Raw genomic sequence first — 14,229 nt, forward strand, 5'->3', positions numbered from 1 at the left:
AAATTTTCCTAGGACATATTGTTTCATCGAAGGGCATGGAAGTTGATAGAGCTAAGATCGACTTAATTGCCAAGCTACCTGCACCCAAGATGGTTAGAGATGTTAGATCATTTTTGGGTCACGCCGGATTTTATAGGAGGTTCATCAAGGACTTTAGTGTCATAGCTCGATCATTATGTAACCTCCTATCCCTTGATACACCGTTCAATTGGACTGAAACCTGTCAAGAGGCATTCGAAAAGTTGAAGTCTATGCTTAGCACTGCACCTATCGTGCGACCACCCGATTGGTCATTATCTTTTGAAATCATGTGCGATGCTAGCGACTATGCGATAGGAGCTGTCCTAGGACAACGCAAGGATAATAAGCCATATGTCATTTACTATGCAAGCAAAACCATAAACGATGCTCAAATGAATTACACCACCACCGAGAAGGAATTGCTTGCAGTAGTATTTGCATTAGACAAATTTCGCTCTTATATCCTTGGTGCTCCTATTGTTATCTTCACGGACCATGCAGCGTTAAAATATTTGCTGGATAAGAAAGAGGCCAAACCACGCTTAATACGATGGATACTTCTACTCCAAGAATTTGACATCACTATCAAAGATAAAAAGGAAGTAGAGAATGTGGTTGCTGACCATTTATCACGGCTAGTTTTTAATGATTCAGTGCCACAGTTTTCCATCAAGGACTCATTCCCCGAAGAGCAGTTGTTTGCACTTTCTACTATGCCATGGCATGCTGATATTGTAAACTTTTTTGTCACGAACCGGATGCCGGAGCATTAGGGATCGAATGATAAGAATAATTTCTTGCGTAAAGTAAGGATTTATTATTATGATGCCCCCTATTTGTTCAAGTATTGCAATGATCAAATCTTTAGAAGATGCATACCAGATCATGAGATGCAAAGTGTACTCTCTTTTTGTCATGCCAGTGCTTGCGGAGGATACTTTGCATCTAAGAAAACGGCAGCTAAGGTGTTGCAATATGGTTTTTATTGGCCTTCACTATTTAAAGATGCCCACAAGTTCTGTAGGACATGTGACCAATGTCAATGTGTTGAGAGTCTAACTCGTAGGCAAATGATGCCTCTTCAGCCCATTACTGCAATTGAAATTTTTGACATGTGGGGCATTGATTTCATGGGTCCGTTTCCGCCATCTTTTGGATATGAGTACATTTTAGTTGGTGTTGAGTATGTGTCCAAATGGGTAGAAGCTGTGTCTTGTCGAACAAATGACCACAAACTAGTTTTAAAATTTTTTAAAGAAAACATATTTTCTAGGTTTGGGATGCCCAAGGTTATAATTAGTGATGGGAGAAAATATTTCTGTAATAAGCCTTTTGAGACCCTATTACGAAAGTACGGTATCATCCATAGAATTGCAACTCCTTATCACCCGCAGACTAGTGGCCAAGTAAAGTTAGCCAATCAGGAGATTAAACAAATTTTAGAGAAAACGGTGAATCCATCACGCAAAGATTGGTCTTTCTGGGAATCCTATTCTAAGTAGGAATCCAAATTGAATTCATAATCCTAATCTAATTAGTGTAGGAATCCTACTCTAAGTAGGAATCCCAGTCCTACTCCAAGTAGGACTCCCAGTCCTAATCCAATTAGGACTCTAGAAATTCTACTCCAAGTAGGATTCGTGTTTTAAGTCCAATTAATCAATTTCCATTCCTTCTTCAACTTATTATCAATCGAATTGATTACTTGTGATTCATAATCACTTTTCAACCATCGGATCGGTCAATACTTCTAGTGTGTGTGACCCCATAGGTTCTATTCTGACTGGTAGTGAGATATATTGTGATCTCTATCACAACATCATTGAAAACTCCTTTCAATGGGTCGGAACGATTCCAACTCTACTCATTAGGGTTTATCGATCATCTAGATAATCCCTATGAGTCCCACCATCCACCAGTGACACCTAACAGCATGTAGTGGCTACCAAGTAGAATAGAATGATGAACCTCTAGGTGCAATTATCATGTGATACAGTCCTACTATCGTGGATCCCTACAGGACGGAGGTCATGGATAACTCGTCAAACCCCTTCGTCTGTCATATGTCAAGATTTATTCGACTCGAGTTCGTTAGTGGAAAACTCTTTCTCCACTTTATATTACTGCCCTGGCCAAGGTCTTAGAACTCAGTCTAACAAATTACATAAGATCACTCCTCTTCTATCAAGGTCGATGGATTCCATGTGAGTGCATACCCTACTCCTACAGTGAACTTACTGCAGCCAATCTACACTACAAGGACCCATATGACTAGAGACCATGTATACGTGTAGTCAAACTACAATAACCTCACTGTGAGTAGCTGAAGCACCGCAGGTCAAAGGACTAGTCATACTACTGCAACATCAAGCAAGTCACTGACGAATGGATAGACATCCAAGTGACTTCTTGTCTTGGTCACGCTCAGTACCCTTGTTCTCTAACAAGCACCTGCACTATCACTTCAGTGTCCCTACACTATGGACTCAAGTCTCGTCCATCCAAAAGGAAAGTGATCTGTGCACTGATCGGATTGATCACCGTCCTCGTGATGATCCATTGATTAGGAGTATTTAGAAATTAATCACCAATGATACATGGCTCAAATTCTCAACTCTTGAGAATATGCATCATCATCTTATTAATTTCTTGGACGATTCATAGACACATAAACAATATGAATGAAAAGAATGCTCATTTATTAATCAATAATAATAAAGTCAAGTACCAAATTATGTCCTAGAATTAATAATGTGTCAGCCAGATTGGCTTCTAGGGCATACTTCTAACAATCTCCCACTTGCACTAAAGCCAATCAGCCATAAACCTAAGCCCCATCTTCTCAAGATGCACTTTAGTTTTCTGCCGACTTAGCTGCTTAGTGAATGGGTCCGCCACATTTTCTGTGGAGTCTACTCTCTGATCCTCTACTTATTTTCTTTCGAGGTAGTCGCTTATTAGGTTAAACTGCCGCTCTATGTGCTTCGATTTCTGGTGAGACCTTTGGCTCCTTAGCTAGTGCTATGGTGCCTTTGTTATCGCAATAGAGTGTTATGTTATCTGATGACATTACACCTAACTCTGCAATGAACTTTTTAAACCAAAAGATTTCCACTGCACCCTTAGAGACGGCTTAACATTCAGCTTCTAAGGTAGAATCTATAATGATCGGTTGTTTGGAACTCTTCCAATTTACTGAACCACCATTGCACATATTCTGATGTAGACTTTCTATCATCAATATGTGTGCATCCTTCTACCTTCAACTCTGATCTTCTTCCAAAGACAAAGAACAAGTCCTTGGTTCTTCTCAAGTACTTAAGACTGTTCTTCACAGCTATCCAGTGCTTTTTGCCTGGATCTGATTGACATATGCTCGTGACATTCACAGCATGTACTATATCAAGTCATGTACATAGCATGGCATACATGAGGCTCCCTATTGCTGATGCATAGGAGATCTTGCTCATGCGTTGAATCTCTTCAGATGTGTTGGGGCACATCTTCTTGGAGAGATTAATTCCATGCCTTAGGGGTAAGAGACCCCTTTTAGAGTTTTCCATGCTGAACCTTTTCAGCACTTCCTCTATGTACATCTTCTGTGATAGGCCAAGCATCCTTTTAGATCTATCTCTATAGACCTTTATTCCCAAAATATAGGATGCTTCCCCAAGGTCTTTCATGGAGAACCTTTTTGACAACCAGACCTTGACCGAGGTTAGCATGGGAATATCATTTCCTTGTCAGGAGGATGTCGTCCACATACAGTACGAGAAATACGACAGCGCTCCCACTAACCCTTTTGTAAACACACGGTTTCTCTTCGTTTTTGATGAAATTAAACGTTTTGATTGCGTCATTGAAACGAGTGTTCCAACTCCGAGATGCTTGCTTTAGTCCATAGATGGACCTTTGCAGCTTGCAGACCTTGTGATCTCCATCACTGGAAGTGAAACCCAAAGGCTGTTCCATATAGATGTCTTCATCAAGATATCCATTCAGGAAAGCTGTTTTCACATCCATCTGCCAGATTTCATAATCATGAAATGCTGCAATGGCAAGCAATGTTCGGATGGATTTCAGCATGGCTACAGGTGAAAAGGTCTCTACCTCTCCATCCGAACCTATCTTCCTTTTGTAGATCCATTTGCATCCAATAGGTACAATACCTTCTGGTGGATCTACTAAGGTCCAGACTTGGTTGCAATGCATGGAGTCTAACTCTGACTTCATAGCTTCCAACCATTTCTCGGAATCGATATCAGAAATCGTCTCGTCGTAGGTTTTGGGATCCTGCTTGTGATCCCTATCTCCCACTAGGAACATTTTCTCGGTATCCTCTTCTAGTATACCTAAGTATCTATCGGGAGGATGGGAGACCCTACTTGATCTGCGAGGTGGTTGAGGGACATCGTGTACTGGCTCTGTATTAATGGGTTCGATAGGATCCATGACTCGTTGCTTTTTAGAGACTTTCTCTTCAAGCTCAATTTTTCTCCCACTGCCTCTATCAAGGATAAACTGGTTTTTCCAAGAAGATGGCGTGACGGCTCACAAACACATTGTGATCCTCTGAGACGTAAAAATTGTATCCTAATGACTCTTTAGGATATCCTATAAAACGAGCACTTATGGTCCTAGCCTCTAACTTGTCTGCCTGTAGTCTCTTGACGTGGGCCTGACATCCCCAAATCTTGGTTTCTTACCATGTCATATCTCATATGGTGCAGTAGGAATGGACTTTAGAGGGAACTCTATTCAACAAGTAAATAGCTGAAAAGAGGGCATCTATCTAAAGAAATAAGGGTAAATCAGTGAAGCTCATCATGGACTGGACCATATCCAATAGGGTCCGATTCCTCCTCTCTGACACTCCATTGAGCTGAGGTGTACCAGGAGGAGTCCATTATGAAACTATACCATTCTCCTTGAGATAATCACGGAACTCTCCATTAAGGTATTCACTTCCTCGATCTGATCGAAGAACCTTAATGAGTTTTTGTGTTTATTTTTCTACTTCATATCTAAGCTTTTTGAACCTTTCAAAAGTTTCATATTTGTGTCTCATACACATATCCATATCGTGAGTAATCATCGGTAAAATGAAGTAAAAATTACAACCCCTAGCCTGCACATCGAATGGGCCACACACATCAGTGTGTACTAGGGTAAGTATTTCAGTGGACCTTCCTGTGTCCTACAAAGGATAATTTGGCCATCTTTCCTTGAAAGCAGAATTCACAAATCAAATATGACTCGGAAGTCAATGAGCCCAAAAGCTCATGTTTCTCCAATTTGTTTATTCTGTCTTCTCCTATATGGCCAAGCCTGAGGTGCCATAAATACTTTAGATTTATCTCATTTTTGGATCTATTAGATCCTATGGTATTCACTGTTTGCTCAGATATATTCACAGATACATCCATATGTATGTGATAGAGACTGTCAATTATAAAACCATGTTGAATCAATTTATTTTTAAATAAAAATCTTTCTGTGCTAAATAAAATACAGAAATCAAATTTCTGCTAGCAATAGGTAACAGTCCCTAAGTATCCTGAGCATATCTGACATACCTTCTGAAGGTCTGTCACCCTTCATGTTCTTTATGCTTCCCATGTATGTAGGACAGTTCCTCTTCCAATGGCCGTCCATGATGCAATGGAAACACTTTTCCTTGCAATTGGCCTTTTTCTTGGAACTTCCTTACTTGGTGTTTTCTTAGTCTTCTGCTTCGCAGGCTTCTTCTTCTTCCAAATAGACTCTCTCTTGAAAGTAGAAACCAACTTGACAGCGAAAACGATGCCCCTTGAACTTCTTCAAGGTCCCTAAGTTAGTTACCAATTTATTTAACAACTCTATTTTGGTGCATACAATCTTGTTCATATGGTAATTTACTATAAACTGTTCATATGAAGCTAGAAGGGATTGTGGGATCAAATCCGTTTGCAATTCCTTGTGCATGGTCATGCCGAGCTTCTCAAGCTTCTCAAAGTTCTTTATCATGGTCAAACCATGATCATGGACAGACTGTCCATCGCGCATCTTTTGCCTTGAAGAGCCTCTTGGATACTTCAAAACATGCTGCGCGACTCTGATCGCCATACAACTCTTGCCGATGATTTAATATGTTCCTTGCAGTCTTCATGTTCTCATGCTGGCATTGTAATTCATTGGACATGGATGCCATTGTGCAGCACCTAACCTTATTGTCATTGTTCGTCCACTTTAGCATGCGTCTTATGCTGATCAGTGATCGGACAGATTGGTAACATGGGAATTCCATGGTCTAGCACATACCCTAATTTCATAATTCAAAATTATTTTTGAAATTTGCTGAGCCAGTCTTTATAATTGGGTTTGGTCAAACGGTTGTTCTATAGGATATGAGTTAAAAGTCTAGAAGCTGACTTTATAATCCTCAGAGAGTAAAGATTCTAGTTAGAATTTTGTACTTGATCCTAATTTGTTCTAGGGTCTTTTAGAACAAATGTTCCTCCCACTATTTTCTCGAATCCCTCACACTCCCGTGGTAGGAAAACGGAAATCCTACGCGACTAGGGTTTCCAGTGGGTACTGCGGTCCCACCGATTTATATGCCACCTCACTTAACAGTTATTGGTGATACATAAATTGATGAATGTACAACTCTTGTACAATGCTTTTCAAGCATGTTGCAGTGCTACTTGGTCTCTAAGCCATGAAGACCTCACCTAACAGTTATTGGTCCCATTTCTTAGTTAAGTCAGACCCACCGTATAACCGTAGAAATAAAGTCGTCATTGGGTCCTCACCTAACAGTTATTGGTGCCCAACCCCACCTTTACCCTACAACATCTCATGTCTATAGAGAGGTCCAGCCCCCCGATGCAACTTGACCACTGTATCCAGCCGAGACAAATCAATATCAGAAAGGCCTTAGCAGCTCTACTACAGTGGAAGACCTATTGACTTAATATTGGTTAATCAGGTCTTAGTGTTTGAAACTTGAGCTCTTCATAAGAGGTAATCGAACAATTGGCCAGGTAAGCAGGTGGGAGGCTCCCCTTACTCAGAGAGTAAGGTCCTAATTAAGTAACCACCTTTCATACTTTCCTAGACACCAATTAGATCAATTAGTCTAATATGACTTGCTCATGTTGGTTCACTCTCGACTTGATTGAGGAGGTTTTAATTAAGGTCTCAATTGGGTTTGCTACATCACATGTAAACCTATCTACCCGGCTTTCATTCACATCACATGCAAACGGCACATCACAGGCAGTTATAATCGCAGCAGTAAATAAAGCTAAACTTTAAATAGGTGATGATCATGGATTCTAATTAGGTCGTATTACAAGCACATGCACGTCAATCGATCAATTGGTTTTCAACTCTTGAATTGGTTCCAAGCCTCCTTGATTCGATCCTTGACCAACTCTTGATCCAATCGCCATCAACCGCTTAGACCCTGTTCATCTCATACCTTGTCTTCAACTTGATCGTTGACGTACATCACATCACAGAAATACAACCAGATGTAAAATAAAAATAATAATAAATTCCATCTTCTTTTAGGAGGCACGCAGGCCTCTCAAAACATCAAATAAGATGCATGCAAGCATCTGAAAAATTATATGACATTGCAGATCACATCGCAGGTCTTTACATTTAATACCAAAAGGGTTTGAATCCTATGATCATCACCACATGCAGCAATTATAATTTTCAGATCTGAAAACTAACTGATTATATCATGACATAGGTTACTGATCATGCTAATCATGATTCTAAACTTTGTAATCTCACTAACAATACAATTAGAATCATCATCTTATCATATAAAAATCAGCATGCAAAAATCAGCACCCTAGAAAAATCTGCATGCAGAAAATTTTCAGCATGCATAATCTTTCAATTTTCAGATCTAATAAGCCTATTAATAATTAATCCTTACCTTAATCTACGAAACCTAGGCTCTGATACCACTGTTAGAATGCCCCGCCCATGCCGTTGAAATTCAAAGAATTCAGATGCAGCGGAAGAGGCATGCGCGGGATCAACCGTTCATCGCATGAATGTTGTTCAAAAACCGTTCGTAGATAGATAAGGATTAAAAACTTTTAAAACATTAGGAAGATCAGATCTTCACCTTGTGCGGGTAGATTGATGAGAGCACAAAAGTGCGACCTAAGTACCAATTAACTTAGCCTAATGCTAGCAAAATAATGAAAATAATAGGTGTTAACATTTACATGATTAAATATTTTACCCTTAGCACTTATTATAATTTTTATCATTATATAAATTCATCTCTTTCCAGCTGCAGAACAGAGCCCAGATTCAGCCGTTCATAAGCACTTCAGCATCCTTGCCGTGTCTGTGAGCCACATCAGCCCTCTCAAGACCCGTCCGCGTCTCAGGATCCGTGATCAAATCATGCCGCGATCAGCCTTTCTCCCAGCTCTTGGAACCTGCGATCAAGTGTTTCTCTCGTGCGTCCACGAAGCATTCAGCGTCCCGAGTCCAACATCCGGCCGTCCGTGGCGATTCCACCGCGCCCCAGCGTGTGTGATCAGCTCTCAGCCGGCCACCTCTTCTCAGCGATTTGCCCATGAAGCTTCTCCCAGCGTGCGACTCCTCATCCCGTGTCCATGTGATCAGCTCCCAGCGTCCACGTGTTCAGCCAAGAGCCAGCAAAGATCCTGCTTCATCCGCATGTTACTAGCTGCGATCAACTGTTCATGATCAACCTCCCAGCCCGCGGAATTCACGATCAGATCTCCCTGGTTCCCGACTTCATCCCAGCATGCCACGTTCGTCCGAGTGCAGCTCATCATCCCGCGAACATCATCCGAATCCTAGCATCAATCCTCCGCATCCCATGCTTCCGAATCGGATCTGTGAAGCCTTCCAGCATCCCCAGATCTTCCACGGCGTCTGCGGGCCAGCATCCATTCCCAATCTCAGCTTCCGTCCGCTTCTTTCGCGTCCGAGTTCATCCGTTCGCATCCCAAGCTCCACAGCGACCGAAGATCCCGCATCCAAGCATCCGTTGGCGATCGAGAGAGCCCAAGCTTCCGATCCATCTGCGCTCCACGCGTCCTAGCCGTCTGTGATGGTTTCAAGCTTCACCCGTCCGCGTCTTTCGCTTCCGCGTCCATCCGAGTCCCAGCAAAATCCCAGCCGTCCGTGCCCTCTCCTCTCCACGTGCGATCAGGGAATCCAGCGTTATCATTAGGGCTTGGAGGGATCTATATAAGGAGGGCCCTCTCGGCCGTGAAGAGGAGTAGCTCTCATTTGAAAACAAAGAAGAAACAGAGAAGGGAAACAGAGCACACTCTGTTTCTGAAAAAAGAAAAGAAAAAAAAAAAGAAAGAAAATGAAAGGGGGATTAATGTTTTCAATGAGCGGCTAATTTCTTAGGAATGGTGATGGAGGAACCTTTGATGTATTACTCTTTGAAGTAAACTCTAAACTTTTGCTTTCAATGGTTTATATTTATTGATGTGTTCTTGATTCATGCGTAGTTATTTCATAGATAGATCTTTAATGGATTATGATTATTGATATATGGATTGCTTTAGTATTTGATTCGCCGTAGACGTAGAAAGCACGACGGATGCTTAGAAATTGAGTTCATATGTTCATGAAACATATACCATGATTAGATCTATCCTACATTTAATCTTTAATCAAGAACCATAGAGTTTATTCCTTGGATGCAATATCATCAAGGGGGATTCCAGATCCCTACCATCTTTATTTTATTGAATTTTGTTTATTATTCTTTGCATTTAATTTCTGAAAATCAAAACATCATTTTAATCCACAAATTTATTCAACTAAAAATTACATCTAAAAATTACGCTAATAATCTATAGATCGTTCCCTGAGGATTCGACCTCGGACTCCCGAGAATTTACTACTTGTGCGATTCTCCTGCACTTGGGAGAACAATTTTATTTTTGCATCAAGTTTTTGGCGCCGTTGCCGGGGAGGGGCTTAGTTATTAGTATAATTTTAGATTTAATTAGTACCCTATCAGTTAGATTGAACATTATAGTAAAACTAAAACTGAAAAAAAAAAAAAAATTTCTGCTGTTTTTATTTCCTGCACAGTCTGCATCAAACTCTGATATCTGAGTAATCCACCGTCTGATTACACTCAAATTTCGTCGGCTGCTGTAGGACACATGTTTCTTTCATCTGAACGGTCTGATTGATATTCTGATACTTTTACGACCATTAAATTAATATACAACCTTGCTGCTGTCTGCTTTGAATTTTCTGTGTTTAATTTTTTTAGAATCAGAATTTTATTATCATCATATCTCATTAACCCTTGTTGCTAATTGAAAATTGATAAGAACTTTAAGAAAAGATCAAGGATAATCAATAAAAAAACAAACAAACAAATAAATAAACTCTGAAATTTTGTATGCTAGGTTGGAATAGGGACAACACTGGACGTCTGAGTCGACAACCTTTTGACAATTCCTTAGATCACATTATTGAAACTTTTTCGCAAAATCTCAGATCTGGTGAGATGGCTGATGATGATGTAGGAAGTCACCATGGTAATGAAGGTAGACCTCCAGTTATGACACTTCGACAATACTTACATCCCACTAGGACTAGTCAACCTTCATGCATGATTATTCCTGAAAATGTAGGACACTTTGAAATCAAACCAGGAGTAATTCAACTGCTGCCCAAGTATCATGGAATAGAATCTGAGAACCCTTATCTTCACCTTAAGGATTTTGAGGAAATTAGTATCACATTTAGAGTGCCAAATGTATCAGAAGATGTCCTTAAATTAACCTTGTTTCCTTTTTCCTTGAAGGATAAAGCCAAAACATGGCTGAACTCCTTGAGACCAAGATCGTTAGGAACATGGCATGATATGCAAAGAGAATTCTTGAAAAAATTCTTTCCCGCACAAAGGACTAACTTTTTGAAAAGGCACATTAGTAATTTCCAGCAAAAAGACCATGAAACATTTTATGAATGCTGGAAGAGATTTAAAGATTTGCTTCTCTCTTGTCCTCATCATGGGTTTGAAACATGGAGAACCATTAGTTTCTTTTACGAAGGGTTGTCCCCACAGTTGAAACAATTTATAGAGACTATGTGCAATGGTCTATTTCTGAAAAAGCAACTCGATGAGGCATGAGACTATTTAGACTCTCTCGCAGAGACTGCACAATTATGGGATACAGGGGATAGAGTGAATAAATCTTTGCCTAAGCCTACTAGCATTCCACACGGGGGCCTTTACAACCTTAATACTCAGGATGATATTCAAGCTAAAATGGCAGCTCTTACTAGGAAGGTAGAGGAAATTGAACTTAGAAGGATTGAACCCGTCAAGACCGTAGAACATAACTGCGAGTGTTGTAGGATTTGCGAGATGCCTGGCCATCTCATCACTGATTGCCCCACAATACCCGCATTCAAGGAAGTCTTGCACGATCAGGCCAATGTTATGAATACCTATCAAAAATCTTTCAATAATCCTTTTTCGGGTACTTACAACCCTGGATGGAAGAACCATCCAAATTTCAGGTGGAGGAATGACCAACCTCAACAAGTATATAACCCAACTCCTCCACCTCCGCAACCTCATTATGCACACCCACCCCCTCAAAAATCCAGTCTCGAAGAAACTTTGCAATCTTTCATGCAAGGTCAAGCCAAAATCAATGATGAATTAAGAAATCAACTGACAACGCTGACCACTGTTTTAAGTGCTCAAGAGAAAGGTAAGCTACCAGCTCAACCACAACCTAATCCTCAAGTCTATGGCGGTAGTAGTGCATCATCTTCAACTTTGCATAAAGAGCAAGCAAAGAGTATAATAACTTTGCGAAGTGGAAAGGTTATTGACCGACCAGTCCCAGAACAAACACAAGTCATACCTGATTCTGACCCTCCCAAGACAAAAGAAAAGGATAATGAAGAAACTGAAACACCAATATCTACTGAAAAAATTGAATGTCCTTTTCCTGCACCATTTCCACAAAGATTAAAGCCCTTGCAAAAGCTTGAACCAAACTCTGAAATTCTTGAGCTTTTTAAGCAAGTAAAAATCAATGTACCTCTTCTTGATGCAATCAAACAAGTGCCTTCCTATGCAAAATTTTTAAAAGATTTGTGCACTGTCAAGCGACGTTTAAATGTCAAGAAGAAAGCATTTTTGGCTGAAAATGTAAGTGCAATTTTACAGCATAACATTCTCCCTAAATATAAGGATCCAGGTTGCCCAACTATCTCATGCATCATTGGCAATTTTAGGATTGAGCGAGCATTGTTAGATTTAGGAGCGAGTGTAAATTTGTTGCCATATACGGTATATGAGCAACTCGGTTTGGGTGAGTTGAAGCCAACAACTGTGACCTTACAATTAGCTGACCGGTCAGTGAAGGTCCCTAGAGGGATTATCGAAGATGTGTTGGTCCAAGTAGACAAGTTCTATTTTCCTGTTGATTTTATCGTACTGGACACACATCCGGCTTCCAATTCACCATCTCAGATTCCGGTCATCTTAGGACGCCCATTTCTTGCAACTTCTAATGCATTGATCAATTGTAGGAATGGTGTCATGAAGCTTTCTTTTGGCAATATGACTTTGGAACTGAACGTCTTTAGTATAGGCAAACAACCCAGTGAACATGAAGAAAGTAAAGAAGTTGAATGGGTTGAAACCATTGCGGAAGAATATTTGTTAAAAGAAATATTTACTGAATCGGCCGACAATGGTTTAATAGATTGGTGTTCTGAAGGTACTGCTAATGATGTGGTCCCACCTGGTTTAGATAATTTGGATGTTATGATGGTCAATGGGTGGAGACCGAGAATAGAGGAATTTGAACATTTGCCATCTCGAGGAGCAAAGATAGTACCATCCCATGAACAAGCACCTAAGCTCGAGTTGAAACCTTTACCGAAGGAACTCAAGTATGCCTTTCTTGGATCCGATGACACTTTTCCTATAATCATCTCATCTGATCTTGATCATGCCCAAGAAAGAAAATTACTTGGTGTTCTAAAGAATCATAGAGGAGCTTTAGGGTGGTCTATTGCAGACTTGAAGGGGATTAGCCCTTTAATTTGCACGCACCGAATATATTTGGAGGATAATGCCAAAACCACAAGGCAAATGCAACGCAGGTTAAATCCTACGATGAGAGATGTGGTTAAAGCGGAAGTCCTCAAGTTGCTTGATGTGGGTATTATTTACCCAATTTCCGATAGCAAGTGGGTAAGTCCTACTCAAGTCGTGCCCAAAAAAGCAGGTCTGACGGTAGTCAAAAATGAGCAGGGTGAGTTAGTCCCGACTCGTGTCCCCACGAGTGGGCGCATGTGTGTTGACTATCGAAAATTGAATTTGGTCACTAGGAAAGATCACTTTCCCTTACCCTTCCTAGACCAAGTTTTGGAAAGAGTTGCAGGACATAATTTTTATTGTTTTCTCGATGGCTATTCCGGATACTACCAAATCGAGATTTCACCAGAAGATCAAGAGAAGACTACTTTCACTTGTCCTTTTGGTACATTCGCTTTCCGTCGGATGCCGTTCGGGTTATGTAATGCACCTGCAACATTTCAAAGATGCATGCTCAGTATTTTTGAAGACATGAACGAGAAGTTTTTGGAAGTGTTCATGGATGATTTTTCTATTTTTGGCGATTCTTTTGATGATTGTTTACTACATTTACAAGCTGTCTTAGCTCGGTGTATAGAAAAGAACCTGATACTGAATTGGGAGAAATGCCACTTCATGGTGCCAAAGAGAATTGTCCTAGGACATATTGTTTCATCGAAGGGCATGGAAGTTGATAGAGCTAAGATTGACTTAATCGCCAAGCTACCTGCACCCAAGACGGTTAGAGATGTTAGATCATTCTTGGGTCATGCCGGATTTTATAGGAGGTTCATCAAGGACTTTAGTGTCATAGCCCGACCATTATGTAACCTCCTATCCCTTGATACACCGTTCAATTGGACTGAAACCTGTCAAGAGGCATTCGAAAAGTTGAAGTCTATGCTTAGCACTGCACCTATCGTGCGACCACCCGATTGGTCATTACCTTTTGAGATCATGTGCGATGCTAGTGACTATGCGATAGGAGCTGTCCTAGGACAACGCAAGGATAATAAGCCATATGTCATTTACTATGCAAGCAAAACTTTAAATGATGCTCAAATGAATTACACCACCAC

General features: G+C 40.5%; 1 pseudogene; it reads right to left on the bottom strand.

Moving 5' to 3' along the window:
- Positions 1-10,966: 10,966 nt before the first annotated feature.
- LOC120110731 (small nucleolar RNA R71) lies at positions 10,967-11,064 on the bottom strand (annotated as a pseudogene).
- Between the last annotated feature and the right edge of the window lie 3,165 nt (positions 11,065-14,229).

The sequence above is a fragment of the Phoenix dactylifera genome, chromosome 1, assembly GCF_051530095.1.
Source record: "Phoenix dactylifera cultivar Ajwa chromosome 1, Ajwa_hap1_PhDact_Kaust_v1.1, whole genome shotgun sequence".
Taxonomy (NCBI): domain Eukaryota; kingdom Viridiplantae; phylum Streptophyta; class Magnoliopsida; order Arecales; family Arecaceae; genus Phoenix; species Phoenix dactylifera.